Genomic DNA, 18,955 nt, shown 5'->3' on the forward strand with positions numbered 1-18,955 from the left:
GGACCTTAAGGGGAGTGTTCCTACCAACAGTCTGGGTGGGGACAGTACGTGTTTGGAATATAGACTAATAATAGATGGTGCCCTGCTCTAGTAAATCATAGTATCTGATAAATCCAACGGCCATTTGAGGGTCCCTTACGTGAAAATGGTATCGAGAAACACAAAAGTGGTGAACCTGTTCCAGACAAGAGGAACTCAACTTTTAGCTGGGGTCTAACTAATGATAAGTATAATATGATAATTAAAGAAGAATATGAGAATGAGGTGGTTTACTTTGAAATAAATACTATATCTGGCTGGCGGGAAAAGAAGTAGTTCATGGGAAAACTGGCCTTTGAGATAATACTTGGAGGTGTGTGAAAGCATAGTGACAAACACATTCCAAGCAGAATAAAGGGGTGACTGGAAATTGCACAGTAAAACTCTCCTACACTTGAGCGGGAGGTGATAACAGTAGCCACCATTTATGCTGCAGGCTATAGGCACTGGTCTAAACTAAGTCTTAAATATGGACTAAGTTATTTAAGCCTTATAACCACTCTATGAGGCGTATAGTATTATCCCCATTTTACTGGTGAGGAAAATGAGGCACAGAGAATTGAAACTGCAAACGGAGTGTGGCTCCTGGACCCTCCCTGCTGCTGACCGTCTGAGCTTGTATTATCTGACAGCCTGTGCTTCAAAGCAACCAAGGGGTTTTTTTAGGTAGAGAATGGATACAAAAAAGAACAATAATCTGCTACATGCAGGGAGGGGCCAGGAGAACCCACAGCCCACAAACAGATCCCATGATAAACGGGGTTGGAGTAAAAAAGCTCTTCTCTGGGAGAGGAGAGTCATATTTCCATTAAAACAAGATGAAGGGCATGCTCTGTGCGCAGCCCCCACCTTCAGTCCTGCTGTAGGTGGTCCAGGGAACAGGGAGGAGGGCGCTCTTACTAAGGTACGTGCAGGTCGGGGGGCCCCTCTAACACCTTTGGTCCAACAGGTCTTGAGCCCAGGAGGCATGGTGGAGTCCCCTCGGGAAACCACACAGCACATACCCTGTCAGTCTTCCTCATCAAGTCCCGTTGAATGTAATTTTCATAGTTTCTTTTACCATCTGTCAGTCCCTAAAAAAAAACCTAAAAATTTAGGTTGAGAAACCTGGTCTGACTTGGACCATTCACCCTAATCAGGCCTCTGCCTCTGCATCTTTGGTCTTGTGCCTGGAAGACCATCGTCTTGCCGAGTTGCACAGGTGTACAGAGGCCCTGGACTAGAAGAGCCGCAGGAAGGGGAGACCTTCCTGATCTAAGATGGTAGTTTTCAATTAACCCCACCTAGAAATCCATGCCTTAGTCACGGGATTTTGTCCCTTTTCGAAAAGCATGGAAAAATAACACACTGAGATTAAACAGGCCTTACTGTTTTATTTAGTAGCATCTGAGAATATCTATGGTGTTCCCTTTGGCCTTCCACACACCACCACCCCCAGCCCCACCTTGCTGCCTGCCCACATTTGTGTAAGTACTTCTGCAGGTGATGGGCAAGGGAGCTTTAGGAACAGGGCAAGGAAAAGAAGGGAAGTGAAGTGGGAACACTGAAGACAGAAGGGCCGACAGGACGGCAGCCTGGAGAGGAAACATTTCTCCATGTATCGACTCTCAGAATCAATTTCTCCATTAAAATGTTTCGTTTGTTTATTAGGAAATGCTTAAAATGCTGATCTCTCTGCTTGCACAATAAAAATTCAGTGATGTTAATCCTTTACTGGATATAACTGTGCTGGGAAACTTTGCATACCTTTTGCTAATCTTTTTTCAAAATGCATTATCCTAAATTTCACTCAAGATGGCAATCTTGGACATCTTTTCTAGTTGTTGGTCTCCCAGGAACATACCAGTTTATTCATGATGTCATAAATATGAATGATTTTTGTCATTGTTTTTTTGCAATTCTTTGAACATGTTTAGCTTTAAGCAAATATCTTTGCTTAATTTTTAAAAAATATGTAACCAGTAGAAACTTGAATCAGATCATTACAACTGCATCCCATTCCGCCTTTTTAAGAATATGTGGAAACCTTTATATTTTCTACCTTTTTTTTTTTCTGTCATTTGGCATACCAGTCAAACCTAGAATTTGTGATGTATATATAATGACAAAGTGGTTCCCAAAAGCTTCTGTTGGTGGGAAATTCTTTCCCTTCTATTGGCCATTCTCTGACAGCCATGCTACAGAGCAGGTTACTTGATAAGCAAAGAAAGCCAAGTGATTGTACTTGTGATGCTATTTGAGTCATAGGAAGTGAACTTTTTAAATATTCACTCATTTTAGCTGAAATAAATGCAATTTGGAAGATTCTGCAAGTCTCCAAATGGTTTTCAATCCTGTATTATGTGACTTACCATGTAGCTTTTGTTGTGTTTGAATTCTGTATCACTGGATACTTGATAGACTGTTGGTCTTTTTGCATTTTATGTTTGATATTATAGATCTATCCTTATGTTAGTATATTTATATGTGTGTGTATGTGTGTGTGTATATAAGAAAAGTATGTATATACATGTATGAAAAATTCTGTGGGCTATTGATCATCCAATAATAATTTCTCTGTCTCAAAAGAAAGGTAATTCACTTTGGAAGATCATAAGTGTACTAGCATGCAATCTATAAATCTCTAGATGTACTCTTATTTTCTTAGTAAGTCCCAACTTAAATGTTTATCATCATTTAAAATGTAAGGGATTTGTATAATTTTACTTTCTTTCTAATCCAGTTTTCCTCTGTCAGGAGCAAATTCTTACTACATGGGAATAGTCGCAGTTTATGGAAGAAAAGTAGCTTATTATGAGAAATAATTGGCAAGTATCTAAGAAGAAAACTGATCAAATTTATGCTTCATATTTCATAATAATTTGATAATTTGGGCTTAATATTTGATAAGGGTAAATGAACCATGATCAAAATTAGACCTAAAAACTATAGTTTATAACTCTTATTTTGTAATTACTAAAATAATTTTTCTTCTAAACAATAAGGGACCAAAAGGGATTAAATAAGATGAAAGTAAAGCAACTTTCCATTGCCTGTATACTAAATTCAGATAGCCTGTCTTTTGTATAAATTAGCAAGGCAACTGTAAAATGTACACAACATTCAAGTCCTATCAGTGGACCAGGATTCAAGTCCTGCCTCTGCCATTAACATGCTATGTGGTCCTAGATAAGCAAACCTGCCCAAGATCCAGTAAAAAAAGAAAATACCAGGAAATGACCTGACAGCCATAGTCAAAAGCCATGTAAGGGATATGTACTGCTTTTTAAACGTGACTCGGGTTGTGCTCCAAATAGTTTAATTAACTTTGGTCATAATTTTTGTGTAATGTGAAATAGTATTAGATAACTAACTCATTATTTACCATCTGCAGGAGTGTTGTGAAATGGTTTTTTACATTATTTAAAATGGAATTTATTTCTTCAACTTAAAAAGACATGGATTTTGGTAACTTTTGTGAATTTTTTTGTATACTTGCTAATTATTACAGTTTATGAGGTTTTTGTCTTCTAAAAAACAGCATCCAATTTAATCTTAAAAGTGTTACATATGTTACATTACTTAAAATTAAGGTTAGTTGGGTTTTTCAATGATGTAAGGAAGTGATATGGGGAGTCACTAAGAATAGGGGTTAAAAGAGGATATTGTCCCCCCAGCTACATCTGACATGTGACTCCGAGGCTTATAGGACTGGAATGTAAATAGCAAGCCTCTGGGAAAAGTGAGACAACTCAGTACCAGCAGAGAGAAAACCTCAGTTGAAAATATCCACCTTCCCATTGGTCAGCTCTCTCCTTCCCTACACGAAAACCCACAGGTTCTGATTGATCGGTCTGCTTCCGCTCCCATTTACGACACACCCAATAGGCGGGCTTTCACTCTGAGCCCTACTAGAACTCACTCAATATAACCCGTAAACATTCTCCTCTGACTCGGATATCAATTGCTGGTCCAATCCCTTAGGCCAACACAACATGGTTGGTTAGATGAAGAACATAAATCACATGTTACATCAGCCTCATTCAGAAATACCTCTCTTGGAGCTGTTCTCATAAGAACATCCATGGATTCATCTAATAGAGGAATAGATCACGTTTTACAACAGACACATTTTTATCATAACAAATTTAGGTAAGTATATGTGGTTTTATTTTCAAAATTTTCTTCTTAAAGCCCCCATAAAAATATAATTCCTGGATCAACCAATACCTATTTGCTAAGTACCCAAAACTCTTCATTTGCTGTGAAAGGATGTATAATTTAACATGAGATGTGAAGATAAATATAAGGGGATATATTCAGGAAGCCTTCCAAGACACTGCTGTTCTCATAACTGCATATTTTTCTGCACTCACAGCCATTTCCACACCATGGGAATTGTCAGCTTCCTTGTTTATTCCTCACTGGACCGAAGCTCCATGTAGTCAAGGACTATGTCTGTTGTATTCGCAAGTGTCAAGCACATAAACAACAAATATGCAATAAATAGTTTTTGACTGCTTGAATGAATAAATATGAATAAGTAGATGCCTAAGGATATCAGACTAGGAACATCTTTGCATTTTTAAAATACAGAACTCTAGTCCAATTTAAATCTAGCAACTTTCTATGGAGTTTTCATTTCCTGTTCTTTTATCTGAAATTCAACTACCTTAATGCTCAGAGGCCAATATATTTTTCTAGTAGATTGAGTCCCTAGTTTAATATGAAAGTAACATATAATTTCTTCAAAAAGAAATTCAGTTCATAGCAATATTTATATTATTAATGCTTAGAATATTCCTTTTATATAAATGTTTTGAACTATTCATTTAGAAATCTATGTCTTTATATGTATTACTTAGGACCATATTTAATACTTATTTAGAAATAAGTACTGTTCTCAATACACATTCATTTAGAAATATGTGTATTTGTGTGTGTGTGTGTGTGTATAGTAGCTATAAAAAAAGAAAATACTCTATTTTAGATATTTAGTATTATAGTAACAGTTTGGTGATAACAACATATATAGTAACGGTGGTAGAAAACATTTGACACATATCACTGGTGAATGTCTGATACTACTTAAAATATTCTTGCATGTGAATATATATATATATAGGCAAATCAAGACACTGATTTACAGAAAGGGAACTGAGGCTATGATAAAAAGGAATTGATCTTTTCAGCATCAGCGGGTGTATGAGCTGCTCATTTCTCCTTCACTATTTACCCCATTTTAAAACAATATCCTCTGTGTTTCAGTTCCATTATTAAGTTTTTCAAATAGCCAGTGCCACAGCTGCTCTCTGAAAATGTGTGGAGCTCTGAGCCACTGGGGCTTAGTTTGAATATGACATATTTGATGTTAACATTGATATTTGTTAAATAGTTGACTGTCATACCTACATTTTTCTCTTTCCAAATCCGGGCATGTTAAATAATGGTAAAAAGGGAGCATTAATCTTATTCTCATTTGTTTGCATAATGATATTATAATGCTTAAATGTAAATGCGACTTTTTGTGTTATTTTTACTGATGTTAAGGGAGAAGTGGCTGTTAGCCACAGAAATAAATAGGGCTGTTGTTGGATGCCATCTGTCCATAGTAGTCTTCTGACTAAAAATATATATCTGTATATGTGAGTCAACTCACTCATATTTAGGTATGCAATTTTTCGTTTATATTACCCACCTTGCCAATTAAAACAAGACTCCTTATATTTAATGAGAAAGTTCTGTGCTTTCTGGAAAAGATGATTTAAGTTGCAACGACAACCCAGACATGATTTGACATAACAGGACATTATAATCCTTACTGAGAAATTCTGTAGATTTTACATTCATAATCAATACCTTTTCCCCCTACTCTTGTAGATCACAACATAAAGTGAGTGTCAATAAAGTTGTAGTAGTTAAAACAACAACTTTATTTTGCTTATAATTCTCGTGTTAGCAATGTGGACGGAGCTCAGCTGGGTGATGTTTTGCTGGTCTCAGCTAGACTCACAATTTCAGTTAAACCATTTTGTCAAGGAAGGTAACTAGCTGTTGACTGGGTTGGTCAGGATGACTGGGCCATAAGACTGTAGCAGGCTAGCCTGGACTCCTTCACAGGGCAGCACTGTCAGGGCTCCCAAGAGCAGCAGGAAAGGGCAAGCCACACTGTACAAACAATTTTAATGTCCTTGCTTGTTTTATGTTTGCTACTGTTCCACCAGACAGCAGATCACAGAGCTAAGCCAGAATTTCTATCAAAGGGTACTACCAAAGAGCTTGGATGAAGGGAAGGGAAGAATATTACTTTTAAAATTAATCACAGATGGATTTCTGGGAAACTGATTTATATGCTCCTATGTGGCTGTCTTTTTAAAAACAGTAATTTGTTAATTACACCTGATATTAAACACCAAGTTGTTGGGGGTTAAGCAGCAAATGTTTCTACTCTCCTATGCTCCCAAATCTGGCAATTTAGCTTACCTACATGGTGTTAAATACTTTATAATTGTAAGTGAACTTACTTATTGTAAACTCTTTCATTATCAGTTTATATACTATGTTGTGGTTCATGAATTGAGAACTCCTTAGACATTTTTAGACATTTAGCTTGGATGGTGCTGTGTAACATCGAATTATGTGAGTCTGAATTTCTCAAATGTATTAAAAAATAATGTCAGCAATAAGTCTTGAATTTTGTTCTAAAAGAGTGAATTGCAACTGTTACCAGAAGCCCCAATTTTTCTCTTGGGATATTTTAAATGATTTATTATACTGCCTTCTTAGTAAATAGCTGATGTTTTATGTTACTAAGTAAATATCCACAGTACTCCCCTGTAGGACTACCTTTATTGAAATGATTAATCTGTGTTCTAAATATTCCGGAGTTCCCTTCCTTGGAATTATTTTCAGAATTTTGAAGCCACACACATTAAAAAAAAAAGAGAGAGAGCTGTTTTTATCATAGAGCCATAGACTACCTGTTTGTTTTCCTGTGGTTTGTTCCCTTCCTACTTGACTTTCCTGAGCTCATTCAGTTCTGACGTCAAAGGATCTTCAGGGAAAGGCCTGGTAGAAATGGACCCTGGAGCTAGACTGAAGGCGGAGAGCCTGGCAAGCCTTAAATAACTGTGTGATGATCCTATGAGGGCCTATTAGTTGTTAAGTAACAGAAAAACAACCCAAATGTAAGCAAAACCAAAATAAAACAAAAAGGAATTTATTGGGAGATCAAAGTGCTTCAAGAATTGGAGCCCTCCCTAGAACCTCAGTCAGGACTGCGCCTCAGAATTTCACCCCCATCCTGTCTCTTGTCTCTGTTTCTCTTTGCCTGTCGACTTAGGATTTCCTTCTGCAGCCAGATTTCTCCACTCAGGCGGGAAGGAGGACCAGCAGGCACCCTGTGTTCCTGTTGTATCAGCTTAGCAATCATAGAGGAAGGCCTGTAGCCTCTTCCATCCATTACTTTTGGCTACTCTGGCTGCAGAGCCGGCGAAGCTTATTATCATCATTAAATAGAAATTATTGAATTTGAATGCATGCCGGATACTGTTCTATTAGGTCTCTGTGATTAGCTAATTTAATCCTCACAGGAACTCTTGGAGACAATCATATGAAAGAGATATAATTTCATATTATGTGCATTTTTCAGATGAAACTGTAGAACAACAAGATTAAGCAACTTTTCCAAAGGTGCACAGCTAGGAAGTGGCAAAGAGTCACGATTCTGTATGAGGAGGGCTGCTCCCTGGTGACACCCTGGTAATCTGCAGTGGTTTGGATATTTTAGGCAAATGGTGGTTGAATCTTTCCCAAGTCTGTACACAGACCCCTCCTGGGAAATGGCAATTCACATTCTGAAATAATTCTATATAACCAACTATGATTCCTCTTTGAAAAGACTGAATTTGAATACATTTATAGGCTTTTTTTTTTTTTTGGCAATATACAATTTAGGACTCAGGGTTGGAAAACAACCTCAGGCTTATCTGGATAGCTGGGGAATTAAAGGACTAAATATAATTTTGACTGGAGAGTAAATGATCATGGGAAGCAAAGATCTGTCAAAAAATCTTACAGTGGTTTCATTCCACCTTCATAATCAAAATTTGCCCTGTTTGAGCTTTGCATTATTTCTTGTTCTTTATGTGGGCATTAGTTATCAATTGTATAAAGAATATTTATTTTACTATAATTTTATGAAGAAATAGCACAGGCACTTTGTACTATTGGCTATAAATAAAACATTCAGAAGCATTGCAATGACTTACAGTAATTTTTAAATTAAAGTTCTGTATTGTAGGACAAATTCTTTGAATTATAGAGCAACAGGAATCTGCCCCTTTTGCGAAGTGGTGTTAGGGAGCAAGCTAAGTTACTGTAAACAAGAGAGTTTATTTTCCTATCAACTCTTTTCACCTTTGACATTTTTGTCAGTGTCTGTGCAGCTTCTCCATCTTATCTGAGCAGCACAGAACATCCCACGCTCCTCATTATGAAAACTCATTATCAGTAAAGCGGCTGGAAAGAGGCTGTGCAGGTTGATGTCTCCATCTTTCTTACCTCTTGAGCTATGTCATCAAGTCCAGAAGTAATTGCTTTTTTATTTTTTTCTTTTGGACCACTGCCCTTAGCATGAGGGAAAGAAAAGCCCTTTAGAAACTAGTCATTGCTCTTAAGACATCATTAACAATGATAGAGAAACACACTTTGATCATTCTGAAGTGAATTCTTGCTTGAAGATATTACTTGTCTATAGACTCCACAGACATTATTATCCAACTGCATGTAGAGATGATGTTGGGAATGCCAGATGGGTTCACATTCAGAAGAGAACATTTTTTTTGTGAGCTAAAATAACCACACATAATCAAGATAGCAAGGATCATATACTTAAGAATGTGTCTATAGGTTCTTAGAGTACAAAACCTGTATTGTCCCAAATTATTTACTGATTATATGCTGTGTACTCTGAACCATGTCAAACATTGGCCCTGCCCTCAAGAAAAGGGAGAAAACTAACATTTCTTGAATTACGTCTGTGGGTTGGAAATTGTCATTCATTCATTCAACACATTTACTTTTAAGGGCAGGGGGACAGCAGTGAACTAGGCAGATAAGGTCCCTGGTTTCAAGGAGGTCACATTCTATTTAAAGACGCAGATCATAATCAAAGAGTAAGATAATTTGAGAAAATAGTATGTGCTATGCGACATACTATTTTTAATACTATATTTAAAGTGTGATGTGGTGGAGGGGGGAAGAAAGGGACCCTTGAAATAGATCAGGGTATTTCTGCGATGGAAAGAGTTTGTTTGCATCCTGAATATGAAGACGAAACCAGCTAATAGAAGTGCTGGGAGAAGAGTAATCCAGAGAGAGGATGGCAAGTGCAAAGGCCCTGAGGCCTGTTATCTCCTTGAATCTACCCCAGGTTTCTGTGAGGCATCAAGTATTAGCCTGACTGTAGATGGCAAAGAATCACTGCAGCCATTTATGTAGGCCGCTCAGCTAGCGAACGTGATAATGCTGCTTAATTGGATCTAAAGCACAGATTAAGCACAATAACAGAAGGGAATTCCCAAGAAAGAGAGGTTCCTGTTCTAAACATAGGAAAACATCCTAGGTGGTCCTGATTCTTCATTTTCCTTCTCATATGAAATATACAAGAAAGACTTACACTCGTCCATTTCTGATTGATGCATTCAGCAGATATTTCTCAGAGTAAGTACAGCAAGTGTTTAGAGTTTGGAGTACAGTTGCAAATAGTATGAGCTACTTTACCTCCAGGAGTTGAAAGTGGTTTGTTAGCATGTCATATGGAAATTTTAGCAGTTTATCTGTTTTGTCAAAAGTTACATAGAAAGAACTACATCATTAGAATCTGAAAGTTTGCTCATCAATTGGCTGGAAATTAGCTGGCATTTAATATTTGAAAGTATTTTGAAATAAATGAAGGCAACACTTTCTTAACCCTCTTTTGGGTATGATGAGAAAGGTGTTGGAATCTTTTCATTGATTAATAGAACAAAATATTTTATAAGATCATTATAAATATATAGATATAGTCTATAAATGATATATAGATATGATTTGTAAGGCATTGAATTATTTCATCACTGAGACTGTCTCTGAGAAAAAGGAAAGACTTAAACATCTTAAGTTCAGCCTTGTCTATATCTATTTAATTTTTTTTCTGCTGCATTTTCTGAATTACTCTCCTCCTATTGGCTAATGGCTAGATAGGACAATTGTATGGAAAAAATAATGAAAGCCTGTATTCCTACTCACTCCTCTTAAATATAAGTATGTCTGTGTAAAAGAAAATCTGTGGTTATTTAAGCCAATGCCTGTGCTTACTGTTTACTTGCGACTATTCTCCTATCTGAAGTTTAAAAGAGTAGCAAGAGTAATCTGTGTATATACTAAGCATTTAATATTTCTCAGTAGAAAGATAAGTGCTGCCAAATGTTGTTCTGTTTAATTTTGTGTGGTCTTTACTACCTCACCTTATATTTTAATTTATTATTATGTGGTTTTGCTGAGAAGTAAAGGAGCCAGGTCATTTAGGCCTTGTGGTGTTGTAAGGACTTTGGCTTTTACTCAAAAGGAATGAGAAAGAATTAGAGGAAATTTTTGAGCATGGCTGCCCTGATCTGACCTCTGTTTTTTTAACAGAACAAATCTTGTAGCTATTTTGAGTATAGGCTGAAGGGTAGATGAATAGAAGCAAGGAGATGAGATAGCGGGCATAGCAGTAATCTGGATGAGAGATAATTGTGCCTGTGTTTGGGGTGACAATGTGCCAGGGACTAGAATATAGGCATCAAGCCGGCACAAACTTGTCCCCAAGGCCTGGCATCATTGCTGTGGTATAGCAGGAGCTATGATTCTTATTGAGTGCTGGAAATGGGTGGAAAAACACTCATTTTTACAGCTTTCATCTTCTCCCCAACTGCTTATTACTTAGTTTTAAGATCTAAGCTTTCCTTATCCACTCACTTAAAAAGTTTAAGTAAAAGACAATAGCAAAGTAGCCACATTTCTCCTTAAATTTAGTTGAATTCAACAAGTTTTTTTAAGTGTTTTCATGTGATGACTCCTTTGGAATATTTAAGGACATCAAATGCCAGCAGAATGTTTTAAGACAGTGAAATGAGATTATTGCTTAGGGTCAGGGCTGTGCCACAGAACCAGGATTTACTTTAGAATTAAAATTGCCACATAGGATTTAATTTCCTCCTCAGAAGGGCAGTGACCTTTTCAGTGACTCAGAGTCGGCTTTCTCTGCTTTCTATAAATGGGATCATGTGACTGTAACATTACAAAGTACCTAAATGGCAATCTGGATAGAACAGTTTGCAGGCAAGTGGCCCAGGTGTGGTTTAGCATGCAACATGTTTTGTATGTGAGTGGAGAATAAGAAGACACATACATACACACATACAGCTATTTGGATGTCATGGGGAAAATGGAAGTTCCTATGGCCCGGATCCTCACCTGACCCTGAACTACTTGATGATGTAATTGGCCTACAGCTGGGCTAGTGCTTCCACACCCGCAGGCAATGAGCTTTATTGACTGAGTCCCTATATAAAGAGCTCCGCCCAGTGCTCTGGGCAGAGGCAAAGATGGGGGTGGATCACGACCTGCAGACTGTTGGATGTGGACATGATTGATCTTCGTGCTCTGTTTGCCGCCATGAAAACAAAGCAGGTATAAGCCCTTCCACCCCAGGAATATTCTGTTTCCATTACCCTTTGTCACCAAATCCATAGTGAACGTGCCCAGGGCTAAAACCCTCAGTCAAGACAGATGGAGGAAAAGAAACACTAAATAGATAGAGAAGCAATTACTGCCCGGTTGTCTATAGGAGGCAGGAAAAAAAGCTGAATGGGAGCAAACTTTTAAGTATATATTTGTTGTCATTTTTGAAATTGATCATGTGAATTATTACCTGTTCAATAAATAAATATGTAAATAAAAGGCATATTTTAAAAAGCTGTTGGGGAAAAAAGAAGAGCTTAGGGAAATGTGAAGTAGAACAGGAAGTTGCCTTGGAACTGTTTAGTTTATCCCTTGTCTAGCTTTTGGAAACTACATCCTGAGCTCAGAATCTCGGATGCTTAAGTGTACGTGTGTAAACATAAGCACCTAACAACTCATCAAGTCGTCTTCATCTGTGGCTCCTTAAAGGGTGAAGATGCCCTAGTCCACGGCTGCCGGTGCTGAAAGGAGTAGGCAGGCCAGTTGCAGAAAGCTGGCCTGGGAAGATGCAGGCATTCTTCGGTCCTTTCGGAGGCCAAAACAAGTAAAATTGAGCTTTGGAAGTGGTCTGCTTTCAAGAACAGCTTCTTGTTACAAGGTATGGCAACATCCTTCCCTGGCCACCGCTCCTGGGCTGGGCCGGGCACCCCTCAGCTGCAGCGGGATGTGGGGCTCCTCAGGCCTGCAAGGCCAGCCCTGCCCCAGGCCGGGCCTCCGACTCCCTGCACTTGTGGCACCAGCTGTGAAGTCTGCCCCTGGACTCCACTTCAGGTAAGAAATTTCACCACGCGCTGTAACACCTGGCCCTTGTTCAAAGTTTGCTATTTTTTCGAAATGTTTTCTCCTGTTATTTCACCCTCTGGGTTCATGGAAGCCAAGAGCTATAAGACACACTGGATGCTATTGACCCCCATGTGGCAGAGGGAGACATCAAATCCATGAGAATTGACCACTTTGCCTAAAATCAGAGAGTTGGGCAGCCACCGAGCAGCAGCCGGTACTCGGTTCTGCTGGTCCCCGTCCAGTGGCTCTTCTCAGGCCACCTCAGTCATCCCCCTGGGCCTCCTTTTTATTCTTCTTCTTGACCCATCTGTCTTTATATTTTATTCCTGTTTGCGTTAAAGGTGACCTACTTCTACCAGGATTTAATAATATATTCTAATTTTTGTAGATTCTTTCCAAAATTGCCTGAAACTGACTTTTTTTTTCCAGCAAGCAGCTACATTTTCATCTTTAGGTTCTCCATCTCACGTTCTGAAAAATTAAGCGTAAATAGAAATGTTAATCAGAGTCATTTTCATCATCAGTGCTAGGATTTATACTTAAGTCATTTCCCATCAGATTTACCACAAGCTGGAATCTCCTAGGCAAGTTCTCCTTTAGACGAATTCTCTGTCAGTGGTCAGACACTAATGAAGTCTCTCTCAAAAAATCTGGCAAGAAAATGTGTCCTTAAAGTCCTAGCTGATGCCAGTCTTTAACTACATCAGGTTTCCCATTGAGGGGCAGGAAAGGAACAGGACATTTATGTCTAAATTCAGTTTGGGTAAAAGGGAAAGAACCGTCAACTTGAGTGGACAACTGGGAGTAATCATTCATGTCTCATCCCTTACTTGCAAAATCCTGTAAATGTGTGTTGTACAAAAGGAGAGGTTAGAATTCTCCCCCCGAAAAATGAGGAGATCCTAGTTACCTAAGTAGCACATTCATGGTTAAGGAAGTGCTACAAATTTTGTGGCAGCTAATCCTGTTTTTTGCACTAATTATAGGAGATACAGTTGATACATTAAACCACATTAAAATGAAGAACTGTTCTTCATCAAAAGACAAATTTAAGAGAATGAAAAGGCAGTCTAGAGAGTGGGAGAAGTTATTTGCCACACATCTATCTGGCAAATAAATTACATCCAGAATATTTAAGACATTCTTTCTCACAAAAGATAACATCCAAATGCAAAAAAGAAAGATGGTAACTTCACTAATTATTTCAAGGAAATGCAAATGAGACCCCACCAAGACCAACTATTATATGCCCATCGGAATGACTGTAGCGTTGAAGGCATTGCCAAAAAATGCCAAGTAGTGCTAAGGATATGGAGCAGATGGACTCTCAGTACAGTGCTGAGTGAGCATCAATTTGGTTCAGCTACTTCAAAACACATAAGTATGACCCAGGAGCTCCATTCCTAGGTATATGTCCAACAGCAGTTTTACATATGTTCTCCAGAAGGCACACAGAGGTCACGGCAGCAGAGTCACTGCCCTGCAGCAGCTGCCTGAATGCCCACCGACAGCAGAGGGGGCAAACAAATGGTGACTCATCTGTATGATAGAGCATCACACAGCAATGCGAATGGGCCAGAAACGGGGATGACTCTCACGAGCATGGTGCCAAGGGAAGGAAGCCAGACATAAAAGGACATGATGGGTAATTCTATTTATGCAAAATACGAAAGCAATTGAAAATAAGCTATGCCAGTAAAGGTCAGTGTAATGGATAGAGGTGGGAATAGAAACAGAAATCTTCTGGTGGGTACTGGAACTACTCTCTTCCATGTTACAGGGGCTGGTGTGTGAAAATTAAGTGAGTTTCTGTACACTTGAGAGTAAAACTAAGATATGTATACTTTTTAGCATGTTTATTATATTTTAGTTAAAAGTCCTGTGCATTTTGCCTCCGCAGTATTTCTCCCCTTGGTCGCCTCCCTGACCTTCGAGTGTCCACCTTACCTCAGCCCCTTATCACCTTCAGCTGAACAGTCATCGGCTTTCTAGACTCTTCTCGTCCGATTCATTTTCAGTGCACTTGATGGTAGTTTTTGAAAGCAGAGCTTTGATCACGCGGCTTCTGGCTGGCTAGGACACTGAGTTTAAATCCTTCATAGGCTTCCGTGGCCTCCACTCTTCACTTCCTAAAAGCTGTCTCACCTAACCTTGCCTTAAACCGAACAGACAGGGAGCTGCACTGCCAGTCTAAGTGGGACTGCGCCCTTCTGGTCTCATTCCGCTTTGAAAACGTAGGTGACACCCTCTCCGTTGAAACCGTATTCTTTCTTCCTGTCCCAGCTCAAGCATCCCAGTGTTTATAGACTGTTCTTGGTCCCTCTCCTCCCCCTCACTCCAGAATGCGGTCTCTGCTTCTTTTAAAGAGGCCCTTGGCAGCTGTTGCTGGATGGCATTTTCTTCTGCCACGTAGTATATATTTTTTCTTATCCTCCCGTTTTCGATTCTACCCTTCAGTGGCATAAGAGAGGTGTTCTCTCAGCACTCACCACTTGACTCCTTTCATCAGACTTTGAGCATATTAGGTGATCAGTAAACACTCTAAAACTTCACAGAGTCAGAAAATGTAAAAACTGCAGTTTCAATCTTTTAAACTAATTTCCCCCAATAACGTATAATATCTGCTATTTTATATTTATCATCATGAGGTTATCTTTAGTCAGATGATTTAATTTAACTGGGAGATCTGCCATATATAAAAGGTGTCCCTCTCTGCATTCCACCAGAAAATGAAACTGCAGAGAAATTTATCATGACTCATAATGCTGTGAAAAAAAAAACAAACCAAAAAACTAAAAGAAACTAAAAAAAAAAAAAAAAAAGACGTTTTCCAAGGTAAGGATAGAACAAATATGGAATGCTTGAGGTAAATGTAACTTTAAAATGCCAGATCTCAAGCAGCTTTTTAATTTTCCATATTGCTCTGAATTTTAGGCTCCTGCTAGCTAGTTAAATTACACTGCTATTTGTTTTGTCTTACAGTATTGAATTGATATCCTCAGTAATATTGAGTTGATACTTTTGACAACTTTCCTGTATATATGAAATCTGGGCTGTTTCAAATGAGCCACAATTTAGCTGGCTTAACGAGAAAAGCATGAAGAGAAAGGAGATGTTTTAAATGAAGTTTGCTCTTGAGATTAAAATGAAAGCCTAAGGTAGTCAGGCAGGTTGGGTGGGGTAATCCGAGCTTCTTGTAGTCTATTTCACATCCCGTAATATCACATCACATTCCTGCACATACCCCATATGGGACTTGTCCACGGCCGTGGTGGCCAAGCTGTGACTCAGTTAAGCAAAATGTACAAAAGGAACAGCTTCCCTTCAGTAGGACAGCGGGCACCAGGGGATACCGTCAGGAATTACCTTTCAAGTCTCGCAGTTGGTGACGACAGAGTCTACCAATCCCTCCATCAAATCAGAAATTTTAGAAAGAGACAAAGGAAAAGCATAAGCTAAACATAAACTAAACAAACCCTCTGCAGTTCTCTCTGCACAAAAATTACAGAACCTGTCATCCATTAAGGCATTCAAAAACAGGAATCTGAAGATACAATTTTAGTTTTCACTCTGCCAGTTTCTACCTACATGTATTCACAAATTTGAGGATGGTTGTTTGCCTTTATGAGTTTGTTTTCTAATTTATAAAATGGAGATGGTGTCTATTCTACATATTTTACCTAATCACTTTAAGGACAAATGATGTTATGAATGCACACTGTTTTTGTGAACTACAAAAAGCAATTCATGTATACAATATTATAATTAGACATTTTGAGACTGTAGGTGACATCTTTAGGTAATAAAACTGAAAATGGAATGCATTTAAATTCCATAAAAGCAGCAAAGGCCAGGAATCGTGCTTTGAACGTTAACAATTGCTGCAGCAATCAAGCAACAGCTTTAGAACATTGTCATCATTGTGAAACTCAAAATGCCACCAGCACTCTTTGATGCCCAGGCTTATCCTGGTGTCACATTCAAAGAGAGACCAATCCAGCATCAAAAAATAATTGAAAGTGATTTTATATTTGTATTGATTTCTCCTAAAAAAGTATAGCAGCTACATTCATAGCATACAGGTAAACGTCTTGAATCTCTCACCTCCACACCCCCGTTACTCTGTCTACTATCTCATAGGCATCTCATCAAAAGATAAAGATTCTTTCCTTCTCTGTTTTGAGCATCCTGAAAATTGTCTCAATCTCAGTCCACAAATATTCTTCATCTTCCTCAACGCATCCTGGTTTTCTCTCTTCCATATCAATCCTTCTCTCTTTCCCTGGTGAGTCAGTGTGGACCTCGTGCCAGGTGAACATAAATAGCCTCTACAGGCTCTTCGTGTCCTTTTTCACTGTCTACTGTGCTGTGCTAATAAAACCTAAGAGCCAGCACGGGGCCCAACAGAGTGACCGCAGAGCAGCACGAGGCTGTGGTTACCTGAGAGTAGTAGCTTCTCCTCGACATCACTGCTCTGAGGAGGGCACTGCTGCATTTTGTGGGAGATTTTAAAACAAAGTCAACACAACACACTAAAGACCAACAATCAGTTGTAAGTCCTGGCTCTATTCTTAAGGAATGTCTTCTAAGTAAACTGCGAAACCACTCTGGACGTACCTGCCCGTGAGGCCACAGGTGAGAGTGGCCCTAACCCTGCAGCTTCTGCATCATTTATTCTGCATTCTATTACAATTTCATTTGGCCAGAGGGTTTGTAGGCAAAAACACTGCTATGTGGGACTGTCGCTCAGGTTGTTCCACAAAAAAACTGGGGCAGAAGGACATTGGATGTGGACTGCTTTAGCCAGAAATAAGACCTGAAGTAGGAAGGCCGTGGTCGGAATGAGAAGACAGTGATGTGTCTTCTCCTTAGAGAGAAGCTCTCGGTAAATATAATTGTGGGATAGTATTTGGCAACTAGATGTCATGGGCAACTTGGGAAGAAGGAATCAAAAAGCGATTCCAGGTAGTAGATTCCAGAAAGTGGGGAAGTTGTGTGGGGAACAAACCCTTGGGGCAAAGTTGATGGCAGGTTCGTTGTTAGATCAGGTGCATCTCTACAATGGTGTGTCAGAGCTCCAGAAAGATAGGAAGACCGGCAGGGGACATCTGGAAGCCACTCACTTGGCAATGACAGCAGAAAGGCGCTACATTTGAGAAGAAGATGCATGAGGTTATGGTACATCATTGCCTACAGATTTTTTGGAATGAGATATGAGCTGCTTGCACGATGAGGTGCTTTTTATAAATGCTCATTGGCACTAAAAGTGGACGCCTTCATTCCTCAAAACCCCTGTTTCTTCATACAGGATCTTAAATTTTTTTTTTTTTGCATCTGAAATAATTTTAGAGTAAATACCAAAACATCTTTAATAAGCATTTTAAAGTTTTTTGGAATAATCATTGCTATTTTATTTGGATTTTTAATAATAATTTAATTTCCCCAGTGCTGATGAAACCCCTAGCCATGAGAGTTGACATGATCTGATACAGATATTTTAAAAAATACCCCTCTGGCTACTGTGTGGACAATACATTAGAGAGGCCATAAGATGGCATGCCAGGAATGTGCTGCAGGACAGATGCGGGACAGTGGCAGGCTGGTCTGCGATGGCATCGGTGCAGATGGAGAGAAATGGGTGTTTGATGGGATAAACTGTGTACCACAAATTCATATGTGGAAATCCTAACCTCCAGGGCCTCAGAATGTGATGGTATATGGAGTCAGGGCTGATTGAAGGAGTTATGTTAAAATGAAGTGATATTGATGCGGCTGGTCAACCCAACGTGGCTGAATCCTTAAAAGTGGGAGAGAATAAAACTTAACAGGCATGGAGGAAAAACCATGTGAAGACAGAGAGGAGGCGGCCATCCGCAAGCCCAGGAAAAAGACAGAATGGAGCCGATCTGCTGACACTTCTCTTGGGCTTCTAGCCCCCAGAATTGTGAGAAAATAGTTTTCTTGATTAAGTCACCTAGTCTGTGGCACTCTGCTGTGGCAGTCGCACCAGACAGCGCAGACTGGAGTCCAGATGTATTTTAAATATAGAATTGCTAGGATTTGGGGGTAGATTGGATGTCGAAGATGGTGAATTTTAGGCATCTATGTTAAGAATACATTTCCTAGTTTGAGCAATTGCCTAAATGATATTGCAGTTATTAAACCTCTAAGCTGAGTTATAATTTCTCAAATTCCATCAGTGAAGAAGGGGTGGAACTGGGACTGTCTGTCTCCAAAGCTACAATCTTAACCTCTATGTTGCTACACTCCTCATGTTTTTAAAATGTTGTTTTTAGAGCTACAAAAATTTTAAAGCAAAAATGAACCCACAAGCATCATTTCACTTCCCCTTCATCTACACTCAGAGGACAAAGGCCAGAGAGAAGTG

General features: G+C 39.0%; 1 non-coding gene across 1 annotated transcript; it reads left to right on the top strand.

Annotated features, from left to right (window-relative positions):
• Nucleotides 1-13,417: 13,417 nt before the first annotated feature.
• On the top strand, nt 13,418-13,541 carry LOC118914601 (U6atac minor spliceosomal RNA). The gene has a single exon (XR_005025682.2). It is a non-coding gene; the product is annotated as a U6atac minor spliceosomal RNA (small nuclear RNA).
• Nucleotides 13,542-18,955: the final 5,414 nt, after the last annotated feature.

Source organism: Manis pentadactyla, chromosome 14 (genome assembly GCF_030020395.1).
Source record: "Manis pentadactyla isolate mManPen7 chromosome 14, mManPen7.hap1, whole genome shotgun sequence".
In the NCBI taxonomy this organism is placed as follows: Eukaryota; Metazoa; Chordata; class Mammalia; order Pholidota; family Manidae; genus Manis; species Manis pentadactyla.